Genomic DNA, 10,953 nt, shown 5'->3' on the forward strand with positions numbered 1-10,953 from the left:
GGTCCGGTAACATCAGTGCCAAGTTTGGATCCGGCAACAACACCAAGTTTTTGGCGCTGTTGCCGGGGATTGTTCGAGTTTGGACAACTGACGGTTCATCTTGTTGCTCAGATTAGGTAATTTTCTTTTCGTTTTGTTTTCAAAAAAATCTTTCAAAAATATTTTCAAAAATCTCTCATCTGTTTTCGAAAAAAAAATAAAAATGTTTTCAAAAATTTTATTCAAGATTTTTAAGAATGAATTCTAGTGTTTCATGAAGCACGTGAAGCCTGGCTAGCTGTAAAGCCATGTCTAAATTCTTTTGGACTGAGGTTTCCAAACCATCAGAGGTAAGTTACATACTTGATAAATGATGAGCAGCAATTTGTTATCAAGAGCAATATACTCTGGTGTTAAATGCTGAAGCTTGGCTGGCCATTGGCCATGTCTAGTGTTTTGGACTGGAGCTTTCTTTGAAAGCTTGGCTGGCTAGTGAGCCATGTCTAATTCCTGGACTGAAGCTTTAGACTAACATTGCAAGATTCCTGGAATTCATATTAAAAATTTTGGAATCCTTATTTTTTCTTTTTCATATAATTTTCGAAAAATCCAAAAAAATTAGAAAATCATAAAAATCAAAAATATTTTTCTGTTTCTTGTTTAAGTCTTGAGTCTTGAGTCATGTTATAAGTTTGGTGTCAATTGCATGTGCATCTTGCATTTTTCGAAAATTTCATGCATTCATAGTGTTCTTCATGATCTTCAAGTTGTTCTTGGTAAGTCTTCTTGTTTGATCTTGATGATTTTTTGTTTTGTGTCTTTTCATGTTTATCATATGCATTCTTGAATTCTTAGTGTCTAAGCATTAAAGAATTCTAAGTTTGGTGTCTTGCATGTTATCTTTGCATTAAAAATTTTTCAAAATTGTGTCTATGATGTTCATCTTGACATTCAAAGTGTTCTTGGTGTTCATCTTGACATTCATAGCATTCTTGCATGCATCACATGTTTTGATCTAAAAATTTCATGCATTGCATCTTTTTAGTGTTTTTCTCTCTTGCATCATAAAAATTCAAAAATAAAAAAAAATATCTTTCCCTTTTTCTCTCATCAAATTCGAAAATTTGAGTTGACTCTTTCAAAAATTTTTAAAATCAAGTTGTTTCTTATGAGTCAAATCAAATTTTCAATTTGAAAACCTTATCTTTTTCAAAATCTTTTTCAAAAATCAAATCTTTTTCAAAATTCTTAGTTATTTTCGAAAATTCCGAAAATATTTTTCAAAAAACTTTTTATTATTTTTATATATCAAATTTTCGAAAATAACATAATCAATTAGTGTTTTGATTCAAAAAATTTGAAGTTTGTTACCTGCTTGTTAAGAAAGATTCAAACTTTAAGTTCTAGAATCATATCTTGTGATTTCTTATGAATCAAGTCATTAATTGTGATTTTAAAAATCAAATCTTTTTTAAAACTAATTTCAATCATATCTTTTCAAAAATATCTTCTTATCTTATCTTTTTCAAAAATATCTTTTCAAAATATCTTTTCTAACTTCCTAACTTCTTATCTTTTCAAAATTGATTTTTAAATTTGTTTCAACTAACTAACTAACTTTTTGTTTGTTTCTTAACTTTTTCAAAACTACCTAACTAACTCTCTCTCTCTCATTTTCGAAAATATCTTCTCCCTTTTTCAAAATTTCTTTTTAATTTATTAATTTTTAATTTTAAAACTTAATTTTCAAAAATTACTAATATTTTTCAAAAACTATTTTCAAAAATCACTAACTCTTTTTCAAAATAATTTTCGAAAATTATCCCCCCCATCTTATTCTATTTATTCATTCATATCCTAACATCTCATCTCACATCTCTAGCCTCCTCACAGTTGTGTTTCTTCCATTATATTACATTCTTTGTCTCTCCCTCTTCTTCTACTCACACAGGGATCCCTATACTGTGGTATAAAGGATCTCTATTATTATTATTATTTTTCTGTGTCTTCTTCTTTGTCATATGAGCAGGAGCAAGGATAAGAACATTCTTGTGGAAGCAGATCCAGAACCTGAAAGGACTCTGAAGAGAAAATTAAGAGAAGCTAAATTACAACAATCCAGAGATAACCTTTCAGAAATTTTCGAACAGGAAAAGGAGATGGCAGCCGAAAATAATAATAATGTAAGGAAGATGCTTGGTGACTTTACTGCACCTAATTCCAATTTACATGGAAGAAGCATCTCCATTCCTGCCATTGGAGCAAACAATTTTGAGCTGAAACCTCAATTAGTTTCTCTGATGCAGCAGAACTGCAAGTTTCATGGACTTCCATCTGAAGATCCTTTTCAGTTCTTAACTGAATTCTTGCAGATATGTGATACTGTTAAGACTAATGGAGTAGATCCTGAAGTCTACAGGCTCATGCTTTTCCCTTTTGCTGTAAGAGACAGAGCTAGATTATGGTTGGATTCTCAACCCAAAGACAGCCTGAACTCTTGGGATAAGCTGGTCACAGCTTTCTTAGCCAAGTACTTTCCTCCTCAAAAGCTGAGCAAGCTTAGAGCTGATGTTCAAACCTTCAGACAGAAAGAAGGTGAATCCCTCTATGAAGCTTGGGAAAGATACAAACAGTTGACCAAAAAGTGTCCTTCTGACATGCTTTCAGAATGGACCATCCTGGATATATTCTATGATGGTTTATCTGAGCTATCAAAGATGTCACTGGACACTTCTGCAGGTGGATCCATTCACCTAAAGAAAACGCCTGCAGAAGCTCAAGAACTCATTGACATGGTTGCTAATAACCAGTTCATGTACACTTCTGAAAGGAATCCTGTGAGTAATGGGACGCCTATGAAGAAGGGAGTTCTTGAAGTTGATACTCTGAATGCCATATTGGCTCAGAATAAAATATTGACTCAGCAAGTCAATATGATCTCTCAGAGTCTGCATGGAATGCAAGCTGCATCCAACAGTACTCAAGAGGCATCTTCTGAAGAAGAAGCCTATGATCCTGAGAACCCTGCAATAGCAGAGGTAAATTACTTAGGTGAACCTTATGGAAACACCTATAACTCAACATGGAGAAATCATCCAAATTTCTCATGGAAGGATCAAAAGCCTCAACAAGGCTTTAATAATGGTGGAAGAAATAGGTTTAGCAATAGCAAGCCTTTTCTATCATCAACTCAGCAACAGACAGAGAACTCTGAACAAAATGCTTCTAAATTAGCAAATCTAGTCTCTGATCTATCTAAGGCCACTGTAAGTTTCATGAATGAAACAAGGTCTTCCATTAGAAATTTGGAAGCACAAGTGGGCCAGCTGAGTAAAAGGATCACTGAAATCCCTCCTAGTACTCTCCCAAGCAATACAGAAGAGAATCCAAAAGGAGAGTGCAAGGCCATTGACATAAGCACCATGGCCGAACCTGTAAGGGAAGGAGAGGACGTGAATCCCAAGGAGGAAGACCTCCTGGGACGTCCAGTGATCAATAAGGAGCTTCCCTCTGAGGAACCAAAGGACTCTGAGGCTCATCTAGAGACCACAGAGACTCCATTGAACCTCCTTATGCCCTTCATGAGCTCTGATAAGTATTCCTCTTCTGAAGAGAATGAGGATGTTACTGAAGAGCAAACTGCCAAGTTTCTTGGTGCAATCATGAAGCTGAATGCCAAATTATTTGGCATTGATACTTGGGAAGTTGAACCTCCCTTGTTCATCAATGAACTAAGTGATCTGGATCAACTGACATTGCCTCAGAAGAGACAGGATCCTGGAAAGTTCATAATACCCTGCACCATAGGCACCATGATCTTTAAGTCTCTGTGTGACCTTGGTTCAGGAATAAACCTTATGCCTCTCTCTGTAATAGAGAAACTGGGAATCTATGGGGTGCAAGCTGCTAAAATCTCACTAGAGATGGCAGACAGCTCAAGAAAACAGGCTTATGGACAAGTAGAGGACGTGTTAGTAAAGGTTGAAGGCCTTTACATCCCTGCTGATTTCATAGTCCTGGATACTGGAAAGGAAGAGGATGAATCCATCATCCTAGGAAGACCTTTCCTGGCCACAGCAAGAGCTGTGATTGATGTTGACAGAGGTGAACTAGTCCTTCAATGGAATGAGGACTCCCTTGTGTTTAAAACTCAAGGATCTCCCTCTGCAACCATGGAGAGGAAGCAGAAAAAGCTTCTCTCCAAGCAGAGTCAACCAGAGCCCCCACAGTCAAACTCTAAGTTTGGTGTTGGGAGGCCACAACCAAACTCTAAGTTTGGTGTTGAACTCCCATATCCAAACTCTAAGTTTGGTGTTGGGGAGTCTCAACAAAGCTCTGCACATCTGTGAGGCTCTATGAGATCCCACTGTCAAGCTTTTGACATTAAAGAAGCGCTTGTTGGGAGGCAACCCAATGTCTATCTAATTCTTATTTTTATTGTTTTTCATGTTTTCTTAGGTTCATGATCATGTGGAGTCACAAAATAAATATAAAAATTGAAAACGGAATCAAAAATAGCAGAAGAAAAATCACACCCTGGAGGAGCATCTGTCTGGCGTTCAGCGCCAGAACAGAGCATGGTTCTGGCGCTGAACGCTCAAAATGGGCAGCTTCTGGGCGCTGAACGCCAGAACAGGCATGGTTCTGGCGTTCAACGCCAGAAATGGCACACAAATGGGCGTTGAACGCCCAAAATGGCCACCAACCTGGCGCTGAACGCCCAGAGTTGGGTACAAAGGCATTTTTACATGCCTAATAGGTGCAGGGATGTAAATCCTTGAACACCTCAAGATCTGTGGACCCCACAGGATCCCCACCTACCTCCACTCACCTCTTCTCACCACTCTCTTTCACACAACCCCATAAACACTCTTCCCCATCACCTCTTCACCACTGACATCCATCCACTCTTCCCCATAAACCTACCTCATAAACTCCACCTACCTTCAAAAATTCAAAACCAATTTCCCACCCAAACCCACCCATATGGCCGAACCTTAACCCCCCTCCCTTCCCTATATAAAGACCTCCATTCTTCATCAAATTCACACAACACACCCCTCTACACTCTCCTTGGCCGAAACCACATCTCCCTCTCCCTCTCCATATTTCTTCTTCTTCTTCTTCTATTCTTTTGTTTATTGCTCGAGGGCGAGCAATATTCTAAGTTTGGTGTGGTAAAAGCATAGCTTTTTTGTTTTTCCATTACCATTGATGGCACCCAAGACCGGAGAATCCTCTAGAAGAGGGAAAGGGAAGATAAAAGCTTCCACATCCGAGTCATGGGAGATGGAAAGATTCATCTCCAAAGCCCATCAAGACCACTTCTATGATGTTGTGGCCAAGAAGAAGGTGATCCCCGAGGTCCCTTTCAAACTCAAAAGAAATGAGTATCCGGAGATCCGACATGAAATTCAAAGAAGAGGTTGGGAAGTTCTAACAAATTCCATCCAACAAGTCGGCATCCTAATGGTTCAAGAGTTCTATGCCAATGCATGGATCACCAAGAACCATGATCAAAGTAAGAACCCGAATCCGAAGAACTATGTTACAATGGTTCGGGGAAAATACTTAGATTTTAGTCCGGAAAATGTGAGGTTGGCATTCAACTTGCCAAACATGGAAGAGAACGCACGCCCCTACACAAGGAGAGTCAACTTTGATCAAAGGTTGGACCAAGTCCTTATGGACATATGTGTAGAAGGAGCTCAATGGAAGATTGACTCCAAAGGCAAGCCGGTTCAACTAAGAAGATTGGACCTCAAGCCTATAGCTAGAGGATGGTTGGAGTTTATTCAATGCTCAATCATTCCCACTAGCAACCGGTCTAAAGTTACTATAGACCGGGTCATCATGATCCATAGCATCATGATTGGAGAAGAGGTGGAAGTTCATGAGATTATACCTCAAGAACTCTACAAGGTGGCTGACAAGTCCTCCACTATGGCAAGGTTAGCCTTCCCTCACCTCATTTGCCATCTATGTTACTCAGCTGGAGCTTTCATAGAAGGAGATATCCTCATTAAAGAGGATAAGCCCATCACTAAGAAGAAGATGGAGCAAGCAAGAGAGCCCAATCATGGAGCTCAAGAGGCGCAAGAAGCTCATTCCCATGAGATCCCGGAGATGCCGCAAATGCACTTTCCTCCACAAAACTATTGGGAGCAAATCAACACCTCCCTAGGAGAATTGAGTTCCAATATGGGACAACTAAGGGTGGAACATCAAGAGCACTCCATCATGCTTCATGAAATAAGAGAAGATCAAAAAGCAATGAGGGAGGAGCAACAAAGACAAGGAAGAGACATAGAAGAGCTCAAGGACGTCATTGGTTCCTCAAGAAGGAAATGCCACCATCACTAAGGTGGATTCATTCCTTGTTCTTCTTTCTTCTGTTTTTCGTTTTATATGTTATGTGCTTATCTATGTTTGTGTCTTCATTACATGATCATTAGTAGTTAGCAACTTTGCCTTAAAGTTATGAATGTCCTATGAATCCATCACCTCTCTTAAATGAAAAATGTTTTAATTCAAAAGAACAAGAAGTACATGAGTTTCGAATTTATCCTTGAACTTAGTTTAATTATATTGATGTGGTGACAATGCTTCTTGTTTTCTGAATGAATGCTTGAACAGTGCATATGTCTTTTGAAGTTGTTGTTTAACAATGTTAAATATGTTGGCTCTTGAAAGAATGATGACTAGGAGACATGTTATTTGATAATCTGAAAAATCATAAAAATGATTCTTGAAGCAAGAAAAAGCAGCAAAGAACAAAGCTTGCAAAAAAAAAAAGAAGAAAAAAAGGGGCGAAAAAAAAAATAGAAAAAAAAATAGAAAGAAAAAGAAAAAGCAAGCAGAAAAAGCCAATAACCCTTAAAACCAAAAGGCAAGGGCAAATAAAAAGGACCCCAAGGCTTTGAGCATCAGTGGATAGGAGGGCCTAAAGGAATAAAATCCTGGTCTAAGCGGCTAAACCAAGCTGTCCCTAACCATGTGCTTGTGGCGTGTAGGTGTCAAGTGAAAACTTGAGACTGAGCGGTTAAAGTCAAGGTCCAAAGCAAAAAAAGAGTGTGCTTAAGAACCCTGGACACCTCTAGTTGGGGACTTTAGCAAAGCTGAGTCACAATCTGAAAAGGTTCACCCAATTATGTGTCTGTGGCATTTATGTATCCGGTGGTAATACTGGAAAACAAAGTGCTTAGGGCCACGGCCAAGACTCATAAAGAAGCTGTGTTCAAGAATCATCATACTGAACTAGGAGAGTCAATAACACTATTCGAAATCTGAAGTTCCTATAGATGCCAATCATTCTGAACCTCAATGGATAAAGTGAGATGCCAAAACTATTAAAGAGGCAAAAAGCTATAAGTCCCGCTCATATGATTGAAGCTCTGTTTCATTGATAGTTTGGAATTTATAGTATATTCTCTTCTTTTTATCCTATTTGATTTTCAGTTGCTTGGGGACAAGCAACAATTTAAGTTTGGTGTTGTGATGAGCGGATAATTTATACGCTTTTTGACATTGTTTTTAGTATGTTTTTAGTAGAATCTAGTTACTTTTAGGGATGTTTTCATTAGTTTTTATGTTAAATTCACATTTCTAGACTTTACTATGAGTTTGTGTGTTTTTCTGTGATTTCAGGTATTTTCTGGCTGAAATTGAGGAACTTGAGCAAAAATCTGATTCAGAGGTGGAAGAAGGACTACTGATGCTGTTGGATTCTGACCTCCCTGCACTCAAAGTGGATTTTCTAGAGCTACAGAACTCGAAATGGCGCGCTTCCAATTGCGTTGGAAAGTAGACATCCAGGGATTTCCAGCAATGTATAATAGTCCATACTTTGGCCAAGAATAGACGACGTAAACTGGCGTTCAACGCCAGCTTTCTACCCAAATCTGGCGTCCAGCGCCAGAAAAGGAGCCAAAACCAGAGCTGAACGCCCAAACTGGCACAAATACTGGCGTTCAACTCCAAGAAGAACCTCTACACGTGCAACACTCAGGCTCAGCCCAAACACACACCAAGTGGGCCCAGGAAGTGGATTTATACATCAATTACTTACTCATGTAAACCCTAGTAGCTAGTTTATTATAAATAGGACCTTTTACTATTGTATTAGGCATCTTTTGATCATCTTTGGATTACCTTATGATCCTTTGATCACGTTTTGGGGCCTGGCCATCTCGGCCATGCCTGGACCTTCACTTATGTACTTTTAACGGTAGAGTTTCTACACTCCATAGATTAAGGTGTGGAGCTCTGCTGTTCCTCAAAGATTAATGCAAAGTACTACTGTTTTCTATTCAATTCATCTTATTTCGCCTCTAAGATATCTATTCGCACCCAAGAACGTGATGAAGGTGATGATTATGTGTGACGCTCATCATCCTTCTCCCTTATGAACGCGTGCCTGACAAACACTTCTGTTCTACATGAATTAAGCTAGAATGAGTATCTCTTAGATCTCCTAACCAGAATCTTCGTGGCGTAAGCTAGAATGATGGCGGCATTCAAGAGAATCCGAAAAGTCTAAACCTTGTCTGTGGTATTCCGAGTAGGATTCAATGATTGAATGACTGTGACGAGCTCCTAACTCGCGATTGCAGGGCGTTAGTGACAGACGCAAAAGGATAGTAAATCCTATTCCAGCATGATCGAGAACCGACAGATGAATAGCCATGCCGTGATAGGGTGCGTGAGCATATTATTCACTGAGAGGATAAGATGAAGCCATTGACAAGGGTGATGCCTCCAGACGATTAGCCGTGCTGTGACAGGGCATTGGATCATTTTCCCGAGAGATGACCGAAAGTAGCCATTGACAGTGGTGATGTATCACATAAAGCCAGCCATGGAAAGGAGTGAGACTGATTGGATGAAGATAGCAGGAAAGCAGAGGTTCAGAGGAACGAAAAGCATCTCCATTCGCTTATCTGAAATTCCTACCAATGATTTACATAAGTATCTCTATCCCTATTTTATTATATTAAATTCGAAAACACCATTATCACTTTATATCTGCTTGACTGAGATTTACAAGGTGACCATAGCTTGCTTCATACCAACAATCTCCGTGGGATTCGACCCTTACTCACGTAAGGTATTACTTGGACGACCCAGTGCACTTGCTGGTTAGTTGTATCAAAGTTGTGACATATTATGAATGTGTAATCACGATTACGCGTACCAAGTTGCTCACGTACCAGGAATAGTTTGAGCCTGGACATCACAATTTCGTGCACCAGTGGAGTTGCCATTTTGGATGATAAGTTCGGACATTTATCGCCTATTTTATGTTATTTCTTGTACTTTGCACTTTATTTTTACTACTTTTGGGTTGTTGTACATATTTGTTATTTTGATACTTTTGTTTTAGTTGTTACTTTTATTTTAGTTTGTTGCATTTTGCACCTTGCATTCTAGATATTTCATATTTTAGTTTATTTTTGCTTTATGTAGTTGTTTTGGCTTAGTGGTTGTGATTAGAAAAATATTTTGGATTGTTGAAACCTAAGTTTACCCTTTTTGCATAAGAAAATTGTTTTGATTAAAGAAAGGGATAAACTAAGGAGATTTTAAATTTCTAAATCACAATATTGCATTTAGAATAAGCTTGGTCAAACAATAAATTTTTCCAAAGAATTTATCTATAGTGCACCACTCCAATTGATTGAAAACTTTTTGTGGAACTTGCTTGAATTGTATACATTTTGTGAAGCATGTTTTGAGCTAAGAACACAAGCTAGTGAGTTTTGAGCCTAATGATGTGGTTACATCGTATAACCACTTATTTTCCTTCTTGTGTGCAATTGTTCTCTTTCTATGATTGTGATCCTTGATTTGCTTAATTCTATATGTCCATTATTCCTTGTATTCATGCATTTATATAATTGAGGCCATTGTTTCATTAGCTCACTTACCCAAATAGCCTACCTTTTACCTTCCATTGTTAACCAATTTTGAGCCTACGCTTAACCCAATTGTTCCTTATTTTAGCACATTTCAAGCCTAAAGCGAAAAACAATAAAAGTCCCTTGTTTGGATCTTTGATTGGCTTAGGCTAGTAAGAGTGTTTATTATTCAAGTTTGGAGAGATTTGGGAACATTGGTTGGGATAAAAGGATGCTTTGTATTTTATATATTTGGGAATTGGGTACATGCTTGATAAACCCATATTTCATGAGTTATTTTGTGCTTAGTTTGAATGATTTATTCAATCCTTCACCCACTTATTCATATTAATTGCATGGTTTTACTTTCCCTTCCTTATTATGTGATGTACGTGAAAAATATGTTTCCTAAACTTTAAAATTAATTATTTTAATTACCTTTATTTTCATTCGATGCCGTGATTAGTGTGTTGAGTAGTTTCAGATTTTCTAAGATAGAATGACTTAAAGGATGGAAAAGGAAACGTACAAAAATGGAAGGAAAGTGCGAAACGGAGTTTTGAAGAAACTAACATCCATGCAATCGCATGGATGACGCGATCGCGTGCCAGAAGCGAAGAAGCAGCGATGCGGCCGCATGACTGACGCGGCCGCGCGACTTGAGCTTAGCGCATTCGATGCGGACGCGTGACCGACGCGACCGCGCCACAAGGAAAACTCCAGATGACGCGACCGCGTGACCCACGCGGACGCGTGACAGAGGCCACGTATCAGAATTTACAGAATACGCCCCCAGTGATTTCTGAAGCCCTTTTGGCCCAGATCCAGGTACAGAACACACAGACTAGAAGCTATAAAATGGGGGAATGCATCCATTCAAAAGAGAGCTCGCATTTTTATTACTTTCCATGATTTAGATTTAGTTTTGAGAGGGAGATTCTCTCCTCTCTCTCTCTTAGGATTAGGATTTAGGACTTCTCTTAGTTTTTAAGAGTGACTCTCGATCCAGGTTTAATATTTACTTTAATTTATATTTCTATGCTACTTTTACTTTAATGCTTTTATTCGTATCTACAGA

The 10,953-nt window shown here is 38.4% G+C and overlaps 1 non-coding gene across 1 annotated transcript; it reads right to left on the reverse strand.

Annotated features, from left to right (window-relative positions):
• Positions 1 to 2,534: 2,534 nt before the first annotated feature.
• On the reverse strand, positions 2,535 to 2,642 carry LOC112767607 (small nucleolar RNA R71). Its single transcript, XR_003185049.1, has one exon. It is a non-coding gene; the product is annotated as a small nucleolar RNA R71 (small nucleolar RNA).
• Positions 2,643 to 10,953: the final 8,311 nt, after the last annotated feature.

This window comes from Arachis hypogaea, chromosome 17, assembly GCF_003086295.3.
Source record: "Arachis hypogaea cultivar Tifrunner chromosome 17, arahy.Tifrunner.gnm2.J5K5, whole genome shotgun sequence".
Classification (NCBI taxonomy): Eukaryota; Viridiplantae; Streptophyta; class Magnoliopsida; order Fabales; family Fabaceae; genus Arachis; species Arachis hypogaea.